This window comes from Canis lupus, chromosome 13, assembly GCF_048164855.1.
Source record: "Canis lupus baileyi chromosome 13, mCanLup2.hap1, whole genome shotgun sequence".
Lineage (NCBI taxonomy): Eukaryota > Metazoa > Chordata > Mammalia > Carnivora > Canidae > Canis > Canis lupus.
In genome coordinates this window covers 61,529,900-61,553,258 of record NC_132850.1, presented here as the reverse complement: position 1 = coordinate 61,553,258, position 23,359 = coordinate 61,529,900, and the positions used below count along the sequence as shown (strand labels likewise).

Here is a 23,359-nt window from a genome sequence, read left to right as displayed (position 1 = left end):
GTTACTTTGGCTATTTTCAGTCTTTTGTGAATCCGTACAAATTTTAGGATTATTTGTTGTATTTCTATGAAAAAAAAATGCCTTTGGAATTATGATAGAGATTGTACTAAATCTATAGATTGCTTTGAGTATTTAAAAATATGAATTCTTCAATCCATTAACACAGAATACCTTTACATTTATTTGTGTCTTCTTCAACTTTTCTCATTAATGTCTTGAAGTTTTCAATATATAAGTCTTTCATTACCTTGATTAAATTTATTCCTAAGTATTGTATTCTTTTTGATTCAATTATAAATTGAGTTATTACCTTAATTTTTTATGGTAGTTTGTTATCAGTGTTTAGAAGTGCAACAGATTACTGTATGTATTGATTTGTATCCTTCAGCTTTAATGAGTTTGATTAGTTCTAGCAGTTTTTTGATAGAATCTTTTGGGTTTTCTACATATAATATGCTATTTGCAAATAGTGAGTTTTACTTCTTCCTTCTGAATTTGGGTGTCTTTTATTTATTTTTCTTGCCTAATTGCTATGACAAGGATTTTCAATAGTGTGTTGAATAAAAGTGGTCAGAGTGAGCATGTTTGTCTTGCTACTGTTCTTAGAAGAAAAGTTTTCAACTTTTCACCATTGAGTATGATGTTAGTTATGGGATTGTCCTATATGGCCTTTCTTATGTTAAGGTATGTTCTGTCTATACCTCCTTTAGAATTTTTAATCGTAAATGGATGTTGAATTTTGTTAAAAGCTTTTTCTACATTTATTGAGATGACCATAATGATTTTTATCCTTTCTCTTGTTAATGTGATATATATATACATCACATTGACTGATTGGCTGGTGTTGAACCATCCTTGTATTCCTGGGATAGATCCCATTTGGTCATGATGTTTGACTCTTTTAATTTATTGTTGAAGTCATTATACTAATAAGTTGCTGAAAAGTTTTGTATCTATGCTTATCAAGGATATTGACTTATGTTTTTCTTTTCTGTGGCATCCTTTTTTGATTTCAATGATCTCTGCTCTAGTCTTTGTTATTTACCCCTATTAACTTTCCATATCATTTCTTCTTCTTTCTCTAATTATATGAGATATAAAATTAGGTTTTTCTTTCTGTATTTGAGGCTTTTTTGTTTCTTGAGGTAAGTCTGTTTTGCTATGAACTTCCCTCTTCAAGCTGCTTTTGTTGTATCCCATAAAATTTGGTATGTTACATTCTATTTTTTTTTTTTTTGGTCTCAGGGCATAATTATGAATTCTCTTTTAATTTGTTTTTGACCCATTTGTTGTCTAGTAGCATGTTGTTTAATGTCCACATATTTGTGAATTTTCCACTTTTCTTCATGAACTTAATTTCTAGTTTCATACCATCATGATGACAGAGATGCTTGATACTATTTCAGTCCTCTAGAATCTATTAAGACTTGTCTTATGGACTAACATGTGATTTAGCTTGGAAGATGTTTCATGTGCACTTGAGAAATAAGGTGTATTCTATTGCTTTTGGATGGAATAATCTATAAATATCTGTTAAATCCATTTGTTCTTAATGTTTCATTTAAAGCTGATATTTTCTTATTAATTTTCTGTCTGGATGATTTATTCATTGATGTAAATGGGTATTAAATTCCCTACTCTTATTCTATTGCTATTTCTTCCTTTAGGTCAGTTAATATTTGCTTCATATATATAGGTTCTTCTATGCTAGGTGCATAAATATTTACAATGTCATATTCTTTTGTTGGATTAACCGCTTTATTGTTATGCTACACCTTTCTTTGTTTCTTATTACAGTATTTGGTTTAAACTCTTTTGTTTGATATAAGTATAACTACTCTATCTTTGGGTTTCCATTCTCATGAGATATCTTTTTCCATTCCTTCACTTTTAGTGTATGTGTGTCCTTACTTGTTAGATGAGTCTCTTGTAGACAGCATATAGGTAGCAAGTCTTGTTTTGTTTATTTATTCATTAATTATTTATTTATTTTGATTTTGTTTTCACTTTAATCCATTAAGCTACACTATGTATTTGACTGGGGAATTTAATTTAATCCATTTATATTTAAATTAATTATTGGTAGGTATATGAGTATTGCCATTTTGATAAGTGTTTTCTGGATGTTTTTGTATTTCCTTTCTGTTTCTTTTTCTGTTGATCTCCTCCTTTGTGGTTTGATTACTTCCTTTGGTGGTATGCTTATATTCCTTTCCTCTTGTTATTATTTGTGTATTTACTGTAGGCTTTTACTTTGTAGTTACCATGAAGTTTGCATATCCATTTATATCTATGACAGTTCATTTAACGTGGATGACAACTTAGGTTTGACCTCATTATAAAGCTCAAAATTTTTACTGCCTCCCTGAATTGTATATTTTGTATATTTTGATGTTATATTTTACACAATTTTATCTTGTGTATACTTATCCAATTTTGTAATCATAGCATTTTTACTACATTTGTCTTTTAATTTTCATAGTAATTTTATTTAAAAAATTTAATATATATATATATATTTTTTTAAGGATTTTATTTATTTGACAGGAAGAGAGCACTCATGTGAGCAGGGGGAGGAATAGAAGCAGAGGGAGAGAGAAGCAGACTCTGTGCTGAGCATGGAGCCCAACTTGGGGCTTGATCTCATGATCTGGAGATCATGAGCCAAAACCAAGAGTCAGATGCTTAACTGACTGAACCACCCAGGCACCCCTTAATCTTCATACTAGTTTAGAAGGGATTAACCCACTAACTTTACTGTGTACCCTTCCAGTGGTATTTTTTTTCTCATGTGTATTTTTGTTATTAATTAGTGTCCTTTCTCTTTAACTTTATTTTATATTAGTTTATTTTTATTGAATTATAAACATTATTTGTTTGTAGCACTTGAAACCATGCAACTGGACATAATAAATTTAGTAATATAAGTAAGGTTTAATAATCTCACTTTATAACAAATTATCTTTAACATAAAATAATGCCACAGGATTTATGAGTGTATCATTTATAAATTGGTAAACAGTTATCTAGGTAGAGTGAAATTGAGACCAATGGATATAAGAAAAAAAGATTAGGGGGAGATGTCCAAATTTCATTAAAATCGTCATCAAATCAGATTTTTAAAATATACCACATTAATAGAAAACTTGAGATACAGTAAGGCCAACGGATCATGAGACAGTTATCATTAAAAAGAAACTATCTTACAATTCTCTGGAGAAGGGGAGCATGTCACGTAATGGAGGGGGCCACACAAGGAAGCACAGGGATTGAGCAAGAATATTGTGGTGTTCACTGGAAGGAACTGGTGAATCAGTGTAGGTAGGCTTAGATTGGCCAGTTTTAATGACTTTAGAAGGCTCTGTGGCATAGGGGCTGTCCATAGTTTTCTGGCATCTGGCTCTGGGGTGATTATACCTAGAGTATAAGAGCCTTATAAAGAAGGTGGTTGTAGTTGTGGATGCTAAATTGGTTGATTTTGTTTTGAAAAGTGTGCTCCCAGGAGCAGGACTCTTCTCAGAAAGAAAGAATGTCGGTCAGTGGGAGAGAGGCAAATGAAGAGGGCAAGAAGTCAAAGGAGGGGATTTGAAGATTATTATGGGGCTATCCACAGCTGGCTGTATCCAGGAGACATGCAAAGCAGCTGCTAAAGCATAAGTTTGCAGAAGCTAGAAATATGGTTAATATATTAGATGAACTGGAAAATATATCTGTCTTGGTTACTCGGGTTTGTTCCCTAGACTCATTCTCTGCCTTCCTCTGCTGTTGTTCTGGGGCTTGAGAGTCTGGCCTTACTGTATTGCATCACTCCATCTGCCTTTCCTTCAGGATTGCAGTTGTACTCAGCAACTTCCAAGGATTGGAAAGGGGAAGAAGAATGGGTCTGGGCAGGTCTGGACATTTAGCTTCTTCTTGCCCCCTTCTGACCTTGTTCTGCCTCTAATTATAACCTCTATTAGGCAGCACTTCACCACCTCAGCTTTTCCCAGTCTCTGGAAGTATTCACCTGTCCCTTTATACTTAGGGCTATGAATTATCATTGTTTCTACCCCATGAGTGCTTCCGCATCTCTTAGATTTTCTGCATACGTCTTTAAATGATCTCTTCAATATGCTATCTTTAATTAAACTATGACTATGTCATTTTTTTCCTCTGATGATACTCTAAAATGCTGCCACACTATTCCTAGTAAGGCATGGCCCTGCCAGTTCAAGCTTGGTGAAGAAAGGTGCCCTTTGTACTAATAAAAGGATGCCTGTTGCCTTTGTCTAGCTCTACAGCTGGATGCAGGGCTTTGTTAGTAAGCACAGGTTCCATGTTAGCTCCTGGTAGCCTCCCTGCCTTGTTCTTCTCAAATTAGACAAGAGAATAGAAAAACTATGCTGCCCTTCTTCCTATGGAAGAATAGCAAATAGAGAGAGAAATGGAAAAGTCCCTGCCTGTCACACAAAAGGTTTATGGATGTGATTCTCTTTCTTAATAGAAGTATACATTAAGAATGTGACTCTGCTGGTAATTCATAATTTTATAAGATTGTATTCATTTAGATAGAATAATACTGTGATTCTTAAGCATTAAGATATGAAAGCTATAGATATTATGTTTATGGCCTTCTGTAACAAAATATTATTTTACATTTTATATTCATTGATTTTTCCATTATATATATTATGGACTTACATATGAGGTTATTTATATATGGAAACACATAAGATGTAGAACTTCTTTTTGATGGAAATTTACAGATATATTGATGAGACCCAACTTGAGCGTGCTCTGAACTAATATCTTCTAGAACTTAGAGATTTTGTGAGGATTTGAGAATAATTTGTACAGAAAAATTAAAGCATTTCTAATAAGGTGGGCATGAGGAAGAGTAAAAAATGAAGATGAGGGATAGAGGAATTTAGATAGCCAAAGATGATTATAGCAGTACCCAGCAAACGGAAGACCGGAGAAGCAGACCTACTGAGGCTGGGAAAGGGTTCCAAAATAGTAGTTGATAGGTGACTGAGATTTATTGCTTATCAATGTACATTTTCATTTTTATAGTATATTCATACTTTCTAACATTAACTATAGTTGTAACCAGGCTTTGGATTTCATCATTCCTCGTCTCTAAGTACATTTTCTTTCTTGATCACCTGAGAAGTGACATGGTTTTAAATATCATCTATATTCCAACAACAATTAGAAAATTTCTACCTCCACTCTTGTCCTCTCTCCTGAATTTCAAACTTGCATTTTTAATCGCCTACTGGATACATTTGCTTGAATGTCTAATAGACATCTCACATTCAATATGCCTTTCCCACTCTCAGACCTGCTCAACCCACTATCTCAGCTGGACACACCACCCTGCATCCATTTACTCAAGGCCAAAATCTTAGGGTTGCATTTTGTGCTTTTCTCTTTCCTTGTATTAAATTAACTGTGAAATCTTGGTGCTTCTACCTTTTATTGGTGTTCAATTTGCCAACATATTGAATAACACCCAGTGCTCATCCCATCAAGTGCCCCACTCAGTGCCCGTCACCCAGTCGCCCCCATCTCCGGCCCATCTCCCTTTCTATCACCCCTTGTTCGTTTCCCAGAGTTAGGATTCTCTCATGTTCTGTCTCCCTTTCTGTTATTTCCCACTCATTTTCTCTCCTTTCCCCTTTATTCCCTTTCACTATTTTTTATATTCCCCAAATGAATGAGACCATATAATGTTTGTCCTTCTCCGATTGACTTATAAATACAGATCTTCAAAGCAGTTTGCTTCAGTCTTTCAATCCCCCCTTCAAGTTGTTGTATAGAAACAATGACAACCAGCCAGTGGTATCTGTCAAATTGCTGAGAAACAAATAAACAAAAAAAGTTGCTTGGAAACCATAATTTAAGGGGGTGTATCTCTGGGTGGAGTAAATACGTTCTCAGAACCTCATTACCATTAATTCAAACTAAAACATACAGCATTTCATGGACCCATTTTTAACAGCTTTTTAAAAATAAAACTCTCTTAATTGAATCTAATTTCTTTAAGGTTTTCATCCACATAAAGTTTACTTAGAACCCCAACCCAATGTGTTTGTTTTCAGTATTTTCATTTAAAAAGCTTAACAGTTTTTTTTTTGCCAGTGTCAGTATTTCCTCCTCCTCCTCCTCCTCCTCCTCCTCCTCCTCCTCCTTCTTCTTTCTTCTCCTTCTTCTTCTTCTTCTTCTTCTTCTTCTTCTTCTTCTTCTTCTTCTCTTTCTTCTTTCTTCTTCTTCTTCTTCTTCTTCTTCTTCTTCTTCTTCTTCTTCCTCTTCTTCTTCTTCTTCCTTTTAAAATCTTCTTTTAAAATATTTGATGGTTTATTTACATGGAAATACTGGGTTATGTAGGTATTTTGCTTCCTTGAGAAGTTTATGCACAAGTTTCTAATCAATAGGCAAACAAAGAGGGAATTTTATATACTGTACATTGAAAAGTATGTTTAGTTATTTTCTTTCTAAAAGTTATGAGGTTATTAATTTCCTAAACTAGTCCAAGGAATTTGCTTTTATATTTTATAGTTAAGGTTTAGGTAGTGATCGTTACTCTTCTAAACCTATGGAGAACCTCCAAATTGTATTCATGTAAAAGAGGATGAATATTTAACATAAATCTACAGAGAAGCTGTGGATATAAGTTGTGGTTGTCAGGTTGTTGATGAATCGTTTATTTACCATGAGCACAGAGTAATGCTACTGCTACTCCCTATTTATACCCTGTGTATGTTTCTGCATCCATTTACAAGATCCTAGGTGAACCTTTTAAATATTGATTTCCCTAAAACAGTTAATAAAATAGTTGACTCTTTGATAAGAGACAATAATGTCACATATTCACGTAATACATCTTAAAAAATTATACAACTACTCTTCTGTTGGTCAAAATGCTGACTAAAATATAAAAATTTATTCACATGCATAAAATTAATGGAAATCAGTGGCATTTTCTATTCGATATCTTGCTAACAGTATAACATGCTATGATGCACAACGCCATTGAAGGCATCTGGAAGATAATCCAGCCCTGGAGAAACTATTGTTTCATATTCAGGGGAATGTGGACTTTGTGTTCCTGAAAGACCTCACTGAGATGAGGGACAGGCTGTTGACCAATAAGGTTCAAGCTGGGACGTGTGTCAATGCCATAGCTCTGTGTGAAGTCACTGCCCCCCCCCCCCAAGAACACTGGAAAGACCTCCTTCTTTTAGGCTTTAGGGATCTCCAGGGGCACCATTGAAATCCTGAGTGATGTGCAGCTGATTAAGACTAGAGACAAACTCGAAGCTAGTGAAGCCACACTGCTGAATAGCTCCCTCTTCTCCTTTGGGTTGAGTATCCAGCAGGTGTTTGACAGTGGCAGCATCTGCAACCTTGAAGCATTTTGGCAACACAGAGAAAGTACTTCCTGCTTCCTGGACAGAGACCACAGCATTGCTAGCACCTGCCTGGAGATTGGTTACCCAGATGTTGCACCAGTACCTCATTTTAACGTCATGAATAGAGGCAAGTCCTGGCTTTCTCTGTGTAGACTAATTACATCTTCCCACTTGCTGAGAAGGTCAAGGCCTTCTTGGCTTATCCGTCCACATTTGTGGCAACAGCCCCAATCAAAGTTGAAGCAAAGGAAGAGTTCAAGGGGCTGGAGGAGGATATGGGATTTGATCTCTTTGACTAATCACCAAAAAGCAACCAAGTCAGCCAGCTCTATTTGTAAAACAAGGAAATAAAGACTTCTCTAAAAACATAATAATAATAATAATAATAATAATAATAATATAATATTATATGTATTTAGAGGTAAATGTGTGGAAGTCAAGTCATAACATATACCTTTGTTAAATTCTCTGGATGTGGGAACAAGAGACCTGTATATGAGATGCCCAACTCTCATCTCTTGTCTGAGTGACTTAATAAAAATTATTTAACGTCTCTGAACTTTCGTATTGTCTTTTATAAAAGTGGGCTAAAGATGACAAATAAGCATTCTGAGAATTAAGTTAGTACTACACCTACAAAAAAAAAACAATAAAAAAGAGCTTTGTAAACTGAAATATTTCTTTTTGTAAAGTACTGGGCTGTGCCATGATTTTTGTTTTTTTAATAAAATTAGTGTTGTCCATAATATTTACCATAGAGTCTTTTCAAAGTTCAGATGAAAAGCTGTTAATGAGGTAGTCATGACATATACTTTATCTTTTGAATGAAAAATAGTGACAATCTTGCAGGTAGTATTTTAATTTTTATTTTATTAACTGTAATGTTTCTTGATCTCACTCCATACTGTATTGACATATACCTGAGTCTTGGTTTTATCCACATATATATGCATTTGGTTATTTAAGCTTGTTGCAACCTTAACTCTGTTAAGTGGATTTGTTAATTTGGCCTTACTTGTATATTAAAGAATACTTTTATTGTAAATTTTACTCAGTGATAGATGAGTATAGATGAATTAAACATATATTATAATAAATACTTAAGAAACCCAAACCACAAAAAATATTTTGACATTTTCTCTGTCACTATAGACCCTAAAAGATTTGTCTTAGTTGGTGATGATGACTTATAATATATAAATAATTTGCCTTGGATTTTATTTTATTTCTTATTTTATTTTTTTACATTTTATTTATTTATTCATGAGAGACAGAGAGAGAGGCAGAGACACAGGCAGTGGGAGAAGCAGGCTCCATGCAGGGAGCCAGACATGGGACTCGATCCCGGGTCTCCAGGATCACTCCCTGGGCTCAAGGTGGTGCTAAACCGCTGAGCCACCCGGGCTAGCCTACCTTGGATTTTAGAGTTGTTCATATAATTAAAGAAATTGCAAACTAAATTAATTTTCTTATATGCAGTCTCTAGTTTAATAATTCTGAAACTCAGTTTAGTCATTGGCCACTTTTGAGAATCAGTGTAAGATATTATTCTTCTCTACAGAAGAAGATGCAAATTCCCACACACTGGATATATTGCATGAGGTTTCAGAAGATTCCTGGATCTCTATTGATGTCCATAGATCCACAGCACCCATATCATGGTATCTTGCTTGAGTAATGAATTATTTTTTCTTTCTTAAACTGAGGTATAATTGACATAATGTATTAGTTTGAGGTGTACAACATCATAATTTGGTATTTACATATATTGCAAAATGATCACAGTAAGTTTCATTATCATCCTCCACTGTACATGGTTTTAATTTTTTTAATGAGATCTTAAAGTCATCATCACAGGAACAACATTTTGGAGTAGTTTTTATTTAAAAAAAAACAGACATTTGGATATAATTTATAACACAAAAATGAAAAAGAAACTTTCCTGTAGCCCGATCTGGAGGAATTCACTTTTCTCTTGGCATTAACCATGCCATCAAATCCTGTTATACAGCTTCACCTATAATAACTGGGTGTTACATCATTGAACTGAAACAACATAGTTTTAAACCAGTCTTCTTGCTAGTAAACATTTAGCATGCTTATATTTTTTTAATATTATAACGCAACTACAGAGAACTCACTTGTAGCTAATGAAAGATTTCCAGAAGTCAGATTGTAGAATAAAAGGTTACAAACTTTTTTTTTTTTTTAAAGCTTCAGGTTAAATTACCCTCTGGAAATGTTTTACCAGCTTTAATTACTACCAAGAGTTGATAGCCAAGGTCCCACTTTGCTGAATCCTTGCCCCTACTAGATATTGGTACTCAAATACAAGGCTGCAACTTTTGAATATAAAACTTAGAATTTCATGATTAAGTAGGCTTTAAAAATCAAGCTAAATTATCTATGATTTATACAGTATCAAAAACACCTTTGACTACTAGGGTCTGGTCACCACAAATGTGGCAAAGGAGTAGAAGCCTCAGAACAGGCTTTTCTACTCGTGATACTTGGAGCTTGGAAGAGCAAGGATCAATAAAGTAGGCAAACACAGCTGTTAGACAACCAGAGTTTGTATCTCAGTCTTAAGGCATTTTAACTATAAAATCATAGGCAAATTATGTAATCACTCTATCACTCTGAAATCTGGTTTACGCCTTTGGAAAATGGAGTTAATATCATTGTCCATTTCATAGATTTTTTTTTTGCCAAGGTTAAATATTGCAAATCAGGATCTTAGCATGGTACATACTAGGAGTAGGTAAACTTAATATAACTTTACTATTATTATTCTTTGTTGGTATTGGTAACCATTTTTATGATATTGTAGCCTGTTGCAAACCAAAAAATAATTTGGGCAATGCAGATTTATTTCATTATTGTATAATCATTTTGGGTACTTTAACTTCAGAAAGATTTTTTGTTGTACTTGGTGTTTTGGATATATTCTGAAGTTCATTTTTATGAAGCTGATGACTAGAAAATCACGGTTTAATGTGTTAAAATTGGATAGAAAAATGAACAATGGAACATATGGAAAAGTGGGAAACTAAGGTGAAATTGCAAGGCATACTTTTGACTCCTCAGCATATTTGTCATAAAGGAATCATTATGCCTCTTGTACATTTTTCTGTTGCTTTTTTTCAAAGAAAGTAAAATTTTAAGAAAGATACTTCTAACAAAATATCTCTGAACTTGAACATCTTTTTTATTTTAGATGTAATTACCCATTTTTAAGTAGACATTGTAGTTTCAATTAACATGATATGTTGCACATAATCTAAAGCAGCAGTATCCCACTTCAGGCTCTTGCTCCAGAGGCAGTTACTGGAAACCATTCTTTTACTTTTCTTAGTGAGTGCACTCATTAATATTTATTACTCATACTTCTAATTCTTGCAAGTATTCTTGGATTACCACAGACACAGATAAAATTTAGCTTATTTAGGGACGCCTGGGTGGCTGGCTCAGTGGTTGAGCGTCTGCCTTCGGCTCAGGGCGTGATCCTGGAGTCCCTGGAACAAGTCCCACATTGGGATCCCCGAGGGGAGCCTGCTTCTCCCTCTGCCTGTGTCTCTGCCTCTCTGTGTGTCTCTCATGAATAAATAAATAAAATCTTAAAAAAAAAAGAAATTTAGCTTATTTATATAACCACCTCCAACCATTGCTACTCCCCCATGTTTTAATGTTTTAAGTGAGATTATTATGATGAGCTATTCTATGAATAGCTTTGCAACTTTAAATACATAAAGAATCTCCTATATCTTGTTCCATGAGCCGCAGACATTAACTTTTGACTTTTTACGACAAGCCATGAGAATTTTATATTCTCACCCTAAACCTCCATCATTTATCTCCCTTCAACTTCCCATAAAATTCCGATACAGCTTTGTGTGGTGGAGGGTTGTTTGTCTTGCTCCCCACCTTTTATAGACCAAAATGTAGCATAGCTCTCTTACATGTTCAAGATTATCTTCTCGTACCATCTTCTTCTCTCCACTTACCTACCTCTTCTGATCCTTTTCAATTCACCACTCTAGTCTCAGTTTGCCAGTTGGAAATGCCTTCTTCTCAAAGACATACTGGTGCATTCATGCTGAGAGTCATGCTGCAGTGCTTATCAGTTCCATATAAATATATTATATGTGATACTAGGTTAATCGCTAAGTAGAGCCTTTTATAAGCTTTAACTCCTCCGCAATGTGATTTTCTCCCGCTTTCTTGCATTCCCTCCGGTGCCTAATACCATTCTGGACACCCAGTAAACATCCTTCAAGTTGTTTAATTGTAAATAAAAGTCATTACACTCAGGCATGTCATTTACGTTAGGGTGAATCTTTTGTGTTAAAATGAACCTTTCATAGAAAATGCTTCTGTCAACAGGTAGTTTGATCTTGAAGAAGGATGAAAACATAGATGGCAGGTCATTATACAAGGTTACTGGAGAGCCGCTTTTCATCTTCACTGACAGAGTTTATGTTAAGAAGAAGGTTTAGTTTTAGGAATAATATTAAAAATACTGGTATTGCATTTGAAAGGGTATAGAATAGAAAAAAATATATAAACTTATGTTCTAAATTCTTTAAACAACAAACTAGATTCTCATTTTTCTCCCAAAAAAAACCCATCTTTGATGGGGGGAGAATACTTGTGTCCTAAGAGATACTTTAACTTATTACTATAGTAAAATAACATTCTGTTTGGGTATTGTAATAGCACTGCAGGCGACAGATGGCAGTTCCACTTGTGGTGAGCCCAGCATAATATGTAGAGTTATCAGATCACTATGTTGTACACCTGAAACTAATGTAACATAGTCAACTATACTTCACTAGAAAGAAATCAAATTCTAAATTTAAAATGGACTTTTTATAAAAGATTTTATTAAAAGTGTCCAGAAATACTATTGTTTATAAACAGAGGAAAAAGGAACATATGTCTTATATATTGCTTTGTATATTGTATACTGTCCCCTAAATGGTTTTACTTTTCCAAGGGTTTTTTCTACTGACTGTTTTCAGTTTGTCACTTATAAAATCTCTATGAAATTAGAAGCCAGAAAGGAAAAGAAGACACTTTTTCAAAAGTTGTTTTCTCAAAAGAATACAATGTTAAGAGAAATATAGTTTTTTAAAAAAACTTACATCTGTGAGAAATAAAGCATTTAAAAATTATCTATGGATTTAAAAAGAGCATTTGAAGCTATGAAATCCCTGATGTGTGTTTCTCATAGGACTTTAATGGCTGCTACCTACAAATCCTAGAGTAAATTTAAAAAGTTGCTCCAAGTGTCATATTCAAGTAACCCTAAATTTATCACTTAATAAAGTCACTAGAAATCAATACAAAGAAGATGAAATTTAATAAGGTTTAATATGCCCAGCATATTAAATGCACACTACACCTATTTTTGGACAGCAAGTGGTGTCCATCAGTGCTTCCCAGTCCATGGAAATGTTCCGTTCTTCTGTGTATAATGAGGTGATCACTAGCCACATGTGGCCGTTGAGCACTTGACAGGTGGCTAGTATGACTGAAATAATGAATTTTAATTTCATTTGTTTAACCGCATGTGGCTAGTGGCTAATGTATTGGACAATACAGTCCTAGAGAAAAGGAGAAGTTGGATACAATGTTAGTGTCCTGGCAGGAAGTAGTTGTACAATCAACAGGACTTAAGTACAATTAAATTGTGACAATATATTTGTAGAAGTAGATTACATCACAGAATAGCTCAAAAGATGGGAAAGAGTAATTGAGAATCATTGTAAGGCTCTTACAGTACAAAAATAAAGTAATATAAAGAGTGGTTTTCAACAAGTAGTGCTGGGACAATTAGATGTCCCTGGGCAACTAAATTGACTTTGACATAGACATCACACCTTGTATAATGTTAACTCAAAATGGATCACATTCCTGTGTATATGATGTAAAACTATAAAACTTTTATAAGAAACCAGAGGAGAAAAATCACTTTTTCCTTTTGCTAGGCAGAGTTCTTGGATACGATACAAAAAGTGTACTCCAAAAAAAAAAAAAAAAAGAGAGAGAGAGAGAGAGAGAAAAGAGTAATTGGACTGTATAAAAATTAAATATTTTGCTATTAAAAAAAATACTTAACTGAAAAGACTCCAGGAAAGAGTCCAGCAAAGTAGGTACAGGGATGAAGGAAATAATAAGGCCAAGGCGAAGCCCAGAAACAAGCTGGGGCGGGGTGCCTTTTTACCCAGAGTTGGTGGGGCTAGAGAATCAAATGATGCTACCAAAACCCAGACCAGCTCAATTCCTGGGAGGGGGCCCTCCAAGGGGAGCTGCATTTGGTGAGGAGATAGCCATTGGCAAAACTATGGAGGCAGGGGGTACCCCAAGAGATAAATGGTCCACCTGTAACGTTTGCTCTCAACTTTCCTACTTTTACTTCCCAGGTGGACTCAGGAGGGTGGGAGAGCCTGCCTGTTGTAGGCCACGGAGGTTGGCTTCTCAGCATGTAACGAGGAGCAGAGGGAGAGCACGTGGGCTGGGGAGAGTGCTCCTCTGATACTACTCTCTTTACCAGTCCGTTTCTATTTTCGTCCTTTGATTAACTTCAGGAAAATGCATTCCAGGAGTGCCTGGGTGGCTGAGTTGGCTAAGCATTGGACTCTTGGCTTCTGCTCAGGTCATGATCTCAGGGCTCTGGGATCGAGCCCCAGGTTGGGCTCCATGCTCAGTGGGGAGTCTACTTGAGATTCTTTTTCTCCCTCTCCTCTCTCCCCACCCATGCATGTCTGCTCTGTCTCTGTCTCTCTCTTTAAAGTTAAGAGAAAGAAAAAAGAAGAGAAAAGATGCATTCCCAACGTGGAAGGAATCTGCAGATCCGTGGCCACCATCTCTTTACAGAGCAGGGCAGTTCAGTCATAGTCTTACCTGTATCTTAGATTATACTGAACGTCTAGGTATTTTGCTTTCTTCCAAAGCTATTTTTAGTTTGATTTGTGGCCAAAACTCCCTCTGGAGAAAGCTTGGGGAGATCTACAGTGTATACTTGTTGCCATATTGCAGTTTTTCAAGATAACCAAACCTCCTTCTAAGTTAGTATGTTGCAGGTCTATAAACTGATTTAGGTCCAGGGGTAAAGGGGTGGTGAAACCCCAATGGTGATTTGATTCAAGTTTATCCCCACCACATGCAGGAGCTTTATTTCCTATTTTATCCAGAATTCTTGGTGAATACTCTCACACTGATAGTATTGGCTTCATCCTAAATCACAATTTCTCGTTCTTACTATATCATCCTTAGATTATTTCCCAACACCGCCTTCGGCTCTTACCAAATGAAGTTATCAAAGATCCTGCAATTAAAAAAAAAAAAGAGCCTGCAATTCCTTCAGTGTATATGGTTTCCCCTTTTGGAAAGGACTATGCACTTTTGTCTCTGGTTAGTACTCGAGTGTAAGACTCATTATTAGGCTGGAGACAATGAGGGGTGATGGTGATGATCCTGAGAATAATCGGCATGTTGGAAGGCAGCTGCACAAAGTGAAGTCCCTGAAACATTTCTTTGCAGGGACGACCGCTTCTGGGAGCTAGAGTTCAGAAGCTGCTTCCATTGACAAGAACATTTCAGGAGGATTTGTTTTCATTTCAGAATTTCAGCTTTGATGGGTTTTGCCCAGGGTCTAAATCCCTGTGATTGTGGCTCCACGCCTTCCCAACTGGTTTGTCTCCATTAGCATGGGTGATTTGGCAAGTTGTCCACTTCACTAACATTGCAACTCTGCGTCTCCTACAGTTAGACCTTGGGTTTGATCCTTAGCCTTGGTCTTCCTAATCTACGACAAATCAGGGAGTTTTAAAGCTGCTATTAACATTCTGTATAATTCACCTGTGACGTGAATTGATCACTCATCGTTTTGGACATATATTTATCTGTGTGTAAATTCTTTAGAATAGTCAGAAGGAGTCATCCCATCCCCAAATCTTTGCGATCTCCTTTTTTTTTTTTTTTTTTTTTTGCTGTAAAAACTAAGTGCAAAAGGCAGTTGATCACTCAATGATTAGCGCTCAATCAGGAATTCATTTCATGTCATTCTAGTGAAAAAATTGAAAATTGTGGCTTTGCAATCACACTTTAGCAGGTTATCAATCTGCTCAGGTATATATGAGAGCAAACTGGTCACAGAATCCTGCTCATGATACCAGTTTTTGTATCTGCGTTGTGCCAGAAAACAACGTATTCATAATGGTTTTACTAAAAATAAAGGAGTAAATAAAGCTAAGTGAACCAAAAGGAATAGCGAGGCGGTCCACAGGTAATCATAGTGAGAATCCTGGTGGGAAGAGCAGAGAAAATAGTGCATCTGGAGAGATCTAGAGCAATTGAAGAACCAACCACTCAACAGGTGTTACAGCTAAACAGAAAAGCAGCTACTGTTGGAATTTTAATGAAATAGAGAGGAGATTGGGAGGGTAAGTACCTTGACCTCAGCCTCCACAACCCTCCATTCCCTGCTGTGCCTTGCCTGGCAAACCCAGCCAAAGCCAGAGGATAAAGCAGCAGAGCCGGAGAGGGCAGAGACTAGGAGAGAGGCCAACAGGAAGTAAGGAGCATAAACATTTTAAGAGAATGTCTGGCAATTTTTGAAAGACCAATATGTTAACTTCTAATGTGGCTACAGATTTTAAAGTAAAACTTCAAGTAACTAACTTCGCAAATGGATTTCACGGTATAACGTAGGTGCCACCCAAGAGCACCCTGTCCTGTTGTATGAAAAGTATTATGACTTGAAAACTCTGTGTCATTCTGTGAGGTGTCCATTGTTACTTTGGTAAGTGAAGTATTTGCATTTGGTGTGCAAATTATGGCAAGCCACCTAACTGTAAAATGCAGATGGTTCCCTTTACTAGTTACATCGCTTACACAACTGCATGCAAATAGTAACAAACACAAGTATGATAATTACTATTTTTTTAATTTGTCTTTGTTAGGAGGTATGTAGTGGCATCTAATTTTGACTTGATTTACATCGCCAGATTACTAATTATGTTGAACGTTTTTTTCATAGGCTTATTTATCAATTATATATCATTGATGAAACATCCATGAAAATAATTTACCAACTTTGTGTTGGGTTGTCTTATTGTTGAGGGATAACAACTCTTTTTCATATTTGCAATGTTTAACAATGCTGCATGGACAGATAAAGATTTAGGTATAAATATATATATATATATATATATATATAAACATAGGTATAAATATTTGTAATCATATAAATAAAAAATTGAAAATATATATATATGTGGAATAAGAAAGTAAGCCATGGAGTAGAAGAAAAAATATATCTTATATATTATTTACATATTTTGTTATATATCATATATATGTATATAATATATAATATTTTCTCCCATTCTGTCTTACCTTTTCATTTTTTTAATAGTATGCATAGTATATCAAAAATTGTGGGATGTGGGATGATATACTATATTTTCATTTTCATTCATTTCTCAATGTTTTTGAATTGCCCTTGAGATTTCTCCCTTGGCTCATGGGCTCTATTCAAACATATTGATTGATATCCAGTAATTTGGGGGATTTTCTAGATTTCCTTATTATTGACTTCTAATTTTATTCCATTGTAATCCGAAAACAAATATTCGATTATTTCACCTCATTTACATTTATTGAGTATTTTTCAATGCCCAGGGTATATCCTTGTGAATGTTCCATGTGCACTTGGAAAGAATTTCTGTTCTGTAGTTCTTGGGTGGACTTGGTAGACAGTGTTAGCATTTCTTATAATGAAGACCACTTTATCAGTTATTATTTGTGTGAAAATTATCTTATTTTTGTTTTGGAGGATATTTTCTTTGGTATTTAATTTGGAGTTGACAAGTTTTTTTTTTTTTTTCCAGATGTACTAAAGAGAAGTTGGTGTGATTCTTATTTTTCTTCTCTCTCTCTTTTTTTTAAGTTTATTTATTTATTTATTTATTTATTTATTTATTTATTTATGAGAGATACAGAGGGAGAGAGAGGCAGAGACACACAGGCAGAGGGAGAAGCAGGCTCCATGCAGGGAGCCCGACGTGGGATTCGATCCCGGGTCTACAGGATGTATAAAGGGGCCTTTATACAGATTTCTAGAGCTCTTTCTCTTCAGGTTCCTTCTGATTCTTTGCTTCACAAGTTCAAGCCATCTTTAGTTCCTTCCACCTCAATCTCTATATCCTTCACTAAGATAGACAACCAGGTTTTGGTCTTTTTTTTTTTTTCAATTTTTATTTATTTATGATAGTCACAGAGAGAGAAAGAGAGAGAGGCAGAGACACAGGCAGAGGGAGAAGCAGGCTCCATGCACCGGGAGCCCGATGTGGGATTCGATCCCGGATCTCCAGGATCAAGCCCTGGGCCAAAGGCAGGAGCCAAACCGCTGCGCCACCCAGGGATCCCCCAGGTTTTGGTCTTATTCTTTTCTGTACCAGAGTCCAGAAATTGCCTCTAGACACATTGGATAATTATAGAAATCATCTCATTGATTCCCTTTTTCATGAATCACGATCTGTGCTGCCTGGATGCCTGATGCCTGGAAACATTTGTATTTTTCCCAGTTTCATATTTCTTCACAGCTGTTTATACTAATAGACGGTGGGAGGGGAAGCTCAGAGCAATGGAGGCAGAAATCTCCCTACCGTAATTTTTAACATTTATACCACTCCCTTCCTGGTACTATCTACCTTGTTTCTTGTATCATTACCTGAATCTGTGGTTTCCATTCAGCTCCTAGGTATTTATAATTTAACTTTTTGAGAGCCTAGAATGTTTGTGATCTATGTGCTTTATACCTTTTATATAATCTAACCACAGGCTTCTTAACTTTTTACATATTGATCCCAAATGAAACAATAGCTTTCTAGTACTCTCATAAAAATTCTTATCTAACAGTAAATGATTGTCTTTATTTAAAAGCAACCTAATATTAGCCTCTTTTTAAAATTAGCCTTTTATTTAAGAGAAATGATAGATTATTGGACAATATGTTTGCATAAGCTTTAAACTCTGTTTTAAGGGGAGATTTTATGTGATAATTTTAATATGGTCTAAATGGTCATCACTTTCTTTCGTGTCTTATTTATTTGTTTACTGTAGCTATTTTTAAGAAGATTTTGGGTAATTGCATTCTTTTCTACAACAGATGAAAAATCATCAGTTAATTTTAAAATTATAAGCAGAGATTTACATTTTTATTCCTTTATTATGTTGATGCTATTTTCTGTATAAGTAGTAAACATTTTAGTAGTGATTGTTCTTCTATGAAGGAAAAGATATCAAATTTAAAATTATGTAAAATGTTTATAATAAAATCATAGTTCAGATTGCATTTTATTTCCAAACAAACTATTGATACTTGTCCATTGTGGGGTCTGGGAATAAGTACCTCTTAATATTCTTTTCAAGTGTTCTTTCTTCTTCAGTGTAACCTCTTCAGGGACTAAAAATAATTATTAAATTCAATCCAACTAAGAAATTGTGTTAGTAAATATTCTAGCCCAAATATTATTCCTTTAAAATATCTTAGACAAAGTTGTTCAGTTTCTCTGTGTGTGCCTGTCTGTGTCTTTCTCTTTCATTATAAATTTATGTTCACTGAATGTTTTATTTAATTTACCAGACAATTCCTCAAGAGCTCTTAGGGTAGTAAATTAAGTTTGTTTTTAAAGTTTAGGTACTTCTTGAGATTACTTGGCATCCATGGTGACTGCCATCTGTGAAAATTTTTAGGAAACAATCTTCTGCTGAACACTTACCTTTTCAGTTCAATGATTTAAAATCTTGCATAAAAGCAGTTTAGAATCTCTGTGTTTCGATTAGTTTTTCAACCAGTTTGAAGTTAATTTTCTAGACTTTGACCTACTAGTACTCTATTGACTCCACATTTTTGGAGAAATGTCCAAATAGCATGGGAACTTGTGATAGATATATTCATTTTGCCTGCTACTATGAAAACAAAGACATTATTATAGAGCGCATTGAGCGGAGTGTCTGCTATTAAAGTTTGAAGAGCAATCATTGTTTGACTTTGTGGCATGGACTGCAAGGGCAGCATAATCAGAGTACAATGATGAATCTGATTGGCACCTCACACAATCAATATTGTAGTTTTTCTGCATTCTATCAGTACTTTCTATTAACATCTTCTAAAGGTGCTTGTGTCACACAGAGTTACATTTAATCTTAAATCAGTCATTGACTCTATGTGAGAACTGAGCCAGTCGCATCTTTCAGAGCTTTAGTTCCTTTCTCTGTTAAATAGAGATAATAATTCTGCCTAGAGGGCACCTGTGTGGCTCAGCGGTTGAGCATCTGCCTTTGGCTCAGGTCATGAGCCCAGAGTACTGTGATCTAGTCCCATGTCGGACTCCCTGTAGGGAGCCTGCTTCTCCCTCTGCCTCTCTCTCATGAATCAGTAAATAAAATCTTTAAAAAAAATTATGATGAGAGCCAAATTGGATAACATATATGTATAGTGCCTGATACATTATTTGGCAGATAGTAGATGGCTTAACAAATAGTAATTGCTATTGTCATCATTATTATTTTCTACAATATAACAACTCAGATTCGTAATAATAATACTGAGCTACTCCAACCCTCTGATAATGAAAAATTACATTGTATAAAACTACAGTTTGTATTTAAGGTATATGCTATTTCCTTAAAATTCTCAGTTTTAAAAAAGTATTATTCGGCTTAGCATGCATATTTCTATTTATTGAACAAGGGAAAATAATTCCCTTTACATGTAAGATAACTGAGTTTTAGGGGCACCTTCGTGGTTCAGTCGGTTAAGTGTGTGCCTTCAGCTCAGGTATTGATCCCAGGATCCTGGGATGGAGACCTGCTTGGGCTCCCTGCTCTGTGGGGAGTCTGCCTCTCCCTCTCCATCTGCGCTCCCCTTCTCCGCCCCCCGCCACCCCGCTTGTGCTCTCTCACTGTCAAATAAATAAAATCTTGAAAAAAAGGTTCTGAGTTTTACTGTGTGATCGGATGCCCCTTTCTTAAGAGTTGGAAAGAACATACCCAATTATATTTTTAAAAGTTTAGTTTCCTATTCTTTTGAATATAAGTACAGTTTTTATGATTGAAACATTTATGATGTAATCTTAAATTGCAGACATGAGTGGTTAACTCGTACATAGTGCTTACTCCATGACAGGTCATATGCTAAGAAGTTTATGGGCATTATCTCATTTAATTTACCATAGTACTCCTGTGTTAATAATTAATGGTGTTTATAGAAAAGACAATGAGAGAAAACTCTCAGAATCTTATTGGCTTAGGAAATTGAAAAATCTAGACAATCATTAATACTGTTAAAAATAAAATATTTGAATGATTATTATAGTGTTCTAATAGATTTTGGAGATCTAACCATAAATACAGATAGCATCCTCTAAAGATGATGTAGTATACATCTGATAAATCTTTTGGTTTATTCTTCTTAGGGAGTAATAATAATGCTCTTAAATATTGAATAGCCCATTTTCAAATAGTTTGTAGCATTTCATGCTTCATTTTATATCCTTTAATCTTCTTTAAATATGTCTTTCTCTTTGAAATTTTCTTATACTAATAACTTCAAAAAATCTTTAGTACTTCAAAGTTAACTGTTTTAGGAAACTGTCCATATTATTTCTTCCTCCTTTTAGAGCTTATAAATGTAGAATTCATGTGTGTGTGCTTCAGTCAATCACTGTAGTTAGAAAGAGTGTGTAATCGACAAACAATATATTTTAACATCTCGGCAGGTAAATTCCTTACATTTGTTGCCACAAGTTGATGACTTAAGTCTTCTGTGATAAGATCTAACCTCCTATTCCCTGTGGTTTTCTCTTTCATTTTCTCTGCTATCTTTTATGGTAAGCCATCAATAGCAGCTGGCTCTCTGACTATTCATATTGAATCTTATTTTAATAAAGTATATGGTATCATAATGCTAATATCTTTACACAAGGAGCAATCTTACATACTAGGTAAACACAAATCTGATGTCACAGTCTCCACATTAAAAGATACTTCAAAAGTTATTGAATCCAGTTTATTTTAAATTTGGCAATGTCACATTAGTTTCAGGTGTGCCACAGTGATTCAACTTCTATTTATGCTATACTCACCACAAATTCAGTCTTTAAAAAGATTTTTACATTTATTTGTTAGTTGTCTCAATAAGTGGTTGTGTATCCTCTATTTGGACATTAAGGTTCAAACTAAAAGAATATCTGTTTTTTATTTCCACAGAGCTCTAGTTTGTCATGATTTTTTTCCCTCATATTGACTCAGATGGACCTCTAACTGTTGAAATAGGTTCAAGACAGGGAATACATGTTCCATTACTTCGAAATACACCTGGCTTGCAACTTGAGTTCAACCATTTACTAGTTGTCCTATCCTATTTTTCTGGCTCCTTCAAGCCTCTATGACTACACATACAAGAACACACAGAATGCAGACACCGGTGTGCACTTTTCATTCTCAGGCTACTTTCAAAACTGCTTTTCTCTGGTCTTGGATCTCACTATATCATCCTTGGTCTTCTTGTTCTATCCTTAGCTACTTGCCTTGGACTTGATGCTCACAGCTCTTACCTAACTAATGCTCTGGCTCTTGATCTTTCTCATTCCCATTTTCTTTTTTTTTTTTTTTTTAAGATTTTATTCGTTTATTCATGAGAGACACACACACAGAGAGAGAGAGAGAGAAAGAGAGAGAGAGGCACAGAACACAGGCAGAGGGAGAGGCAGGCTCCATGCAGGGAGCCTGACGTGGGACTCGATACTGGGTCTCCAGGATCACACCCTGGGCTGAAGGCGGCGCTAAACCACTGAGCCACCCAGGCTGCCCTGTCATTCTCATTTTCTAAAAAGACACGCCATCTTAGAAACCAATAAATACTACTCTTCTCCTAAGACAATCCTCAGGACCCTCTGCTTCATCTGGTCCTTTTAAGCATATTACATATTACACATATTGCATATATTACATATTACATATCATGCCTCATAGGTTTTCCTGGTTTTGCTCTCATGGGAGGCAAAATGAGTAACATGTCTTTCTTGATGCTTGGGTTTCAGCAAATTGCTTTCTAACTTTTGTACACCCAGCATCTGCCTCCCACCAGAAAGTATTTCTAACCTGAAGAAAAATGTCACCAGATTTGATGAGCAATAGTCTATTACATAGAGTTAAAAACCAGGATAGCTGAAATGTAAATTTATCCTTTTAAAGATTACTTTCCTCTTTTCTAGAAAGAGATCATACCTATCTTAGCCATCTGAATATGAAGTAGGTAATGGTTAACCAAAACTGCTTTAATGCATAAAAAAAAGTGTTAAGTGTAAACAATGAAATTAGGAGTTAAGGTTTCAGTTGTTCCTTATTTTCCATTAACTTTATTATAATGGTAAATTTAAAAGTTGATATTTCCATTCATATCAGAAAATAGATTAGAGCATAACAATCTTAAAAATAACAATGTATGCAAAGGAAATAGTGAATTTAGCACACTTTTTTTCTCTGGGACCATTATATTAGCTACTCTAAGTTAATGAGTAACTCTTATCTTATTTCACTTAATTATTTCTAAAACTCTGCCACAAATATAAACTATAAAGAATAGGGGAAAGCAATATTCTCAAAACTATCAAGAGATGTTTTTCTATACTCAATGGTCTCTTAAAGTACATTGTTCAATTGGAGTTATAGCCAGTTATTTTTTAGTAGCTCAGTAAAAGTGTATTACACTTTTAGGGGAGGGTTAAGAGTAAAAATGGTTGGAAGAACCTGTCTAGGGATCCCTGGGTGGCGCAGCGGTTTGGCGCCTGCCTTTGGCCCAGGGCGCGATCCTGGAGACCCGGGATCGAATCCCACGTCGGGCTCCCGGTGCATGGAGCCTGCTTCTCCCTCTGCCTGTGTCTCTGCCTCTC

At 35.3% G+C, this 23,359-nt stretch overlaps 1 protein-coding gene and 1 pseudogene across 3 annotated transcripts in view; both read left to right on the top strand.

The window, feature by feature from the left end:
- MARCHF1 (membrane associated ring-CH-type finger 1) overlaps window positions 1-23,359 on the top strand; it is a 797,228-nt gene that overhangs the window by 330,780 nt on the left and 443,089 nt on the right. The window lies entirely within an intron of this gene.
- Window positions 3,239-7,880, top strand: LOC140602302 (large ribosomal subunit protein uL10 pseudogene; annotated as a pseudogene).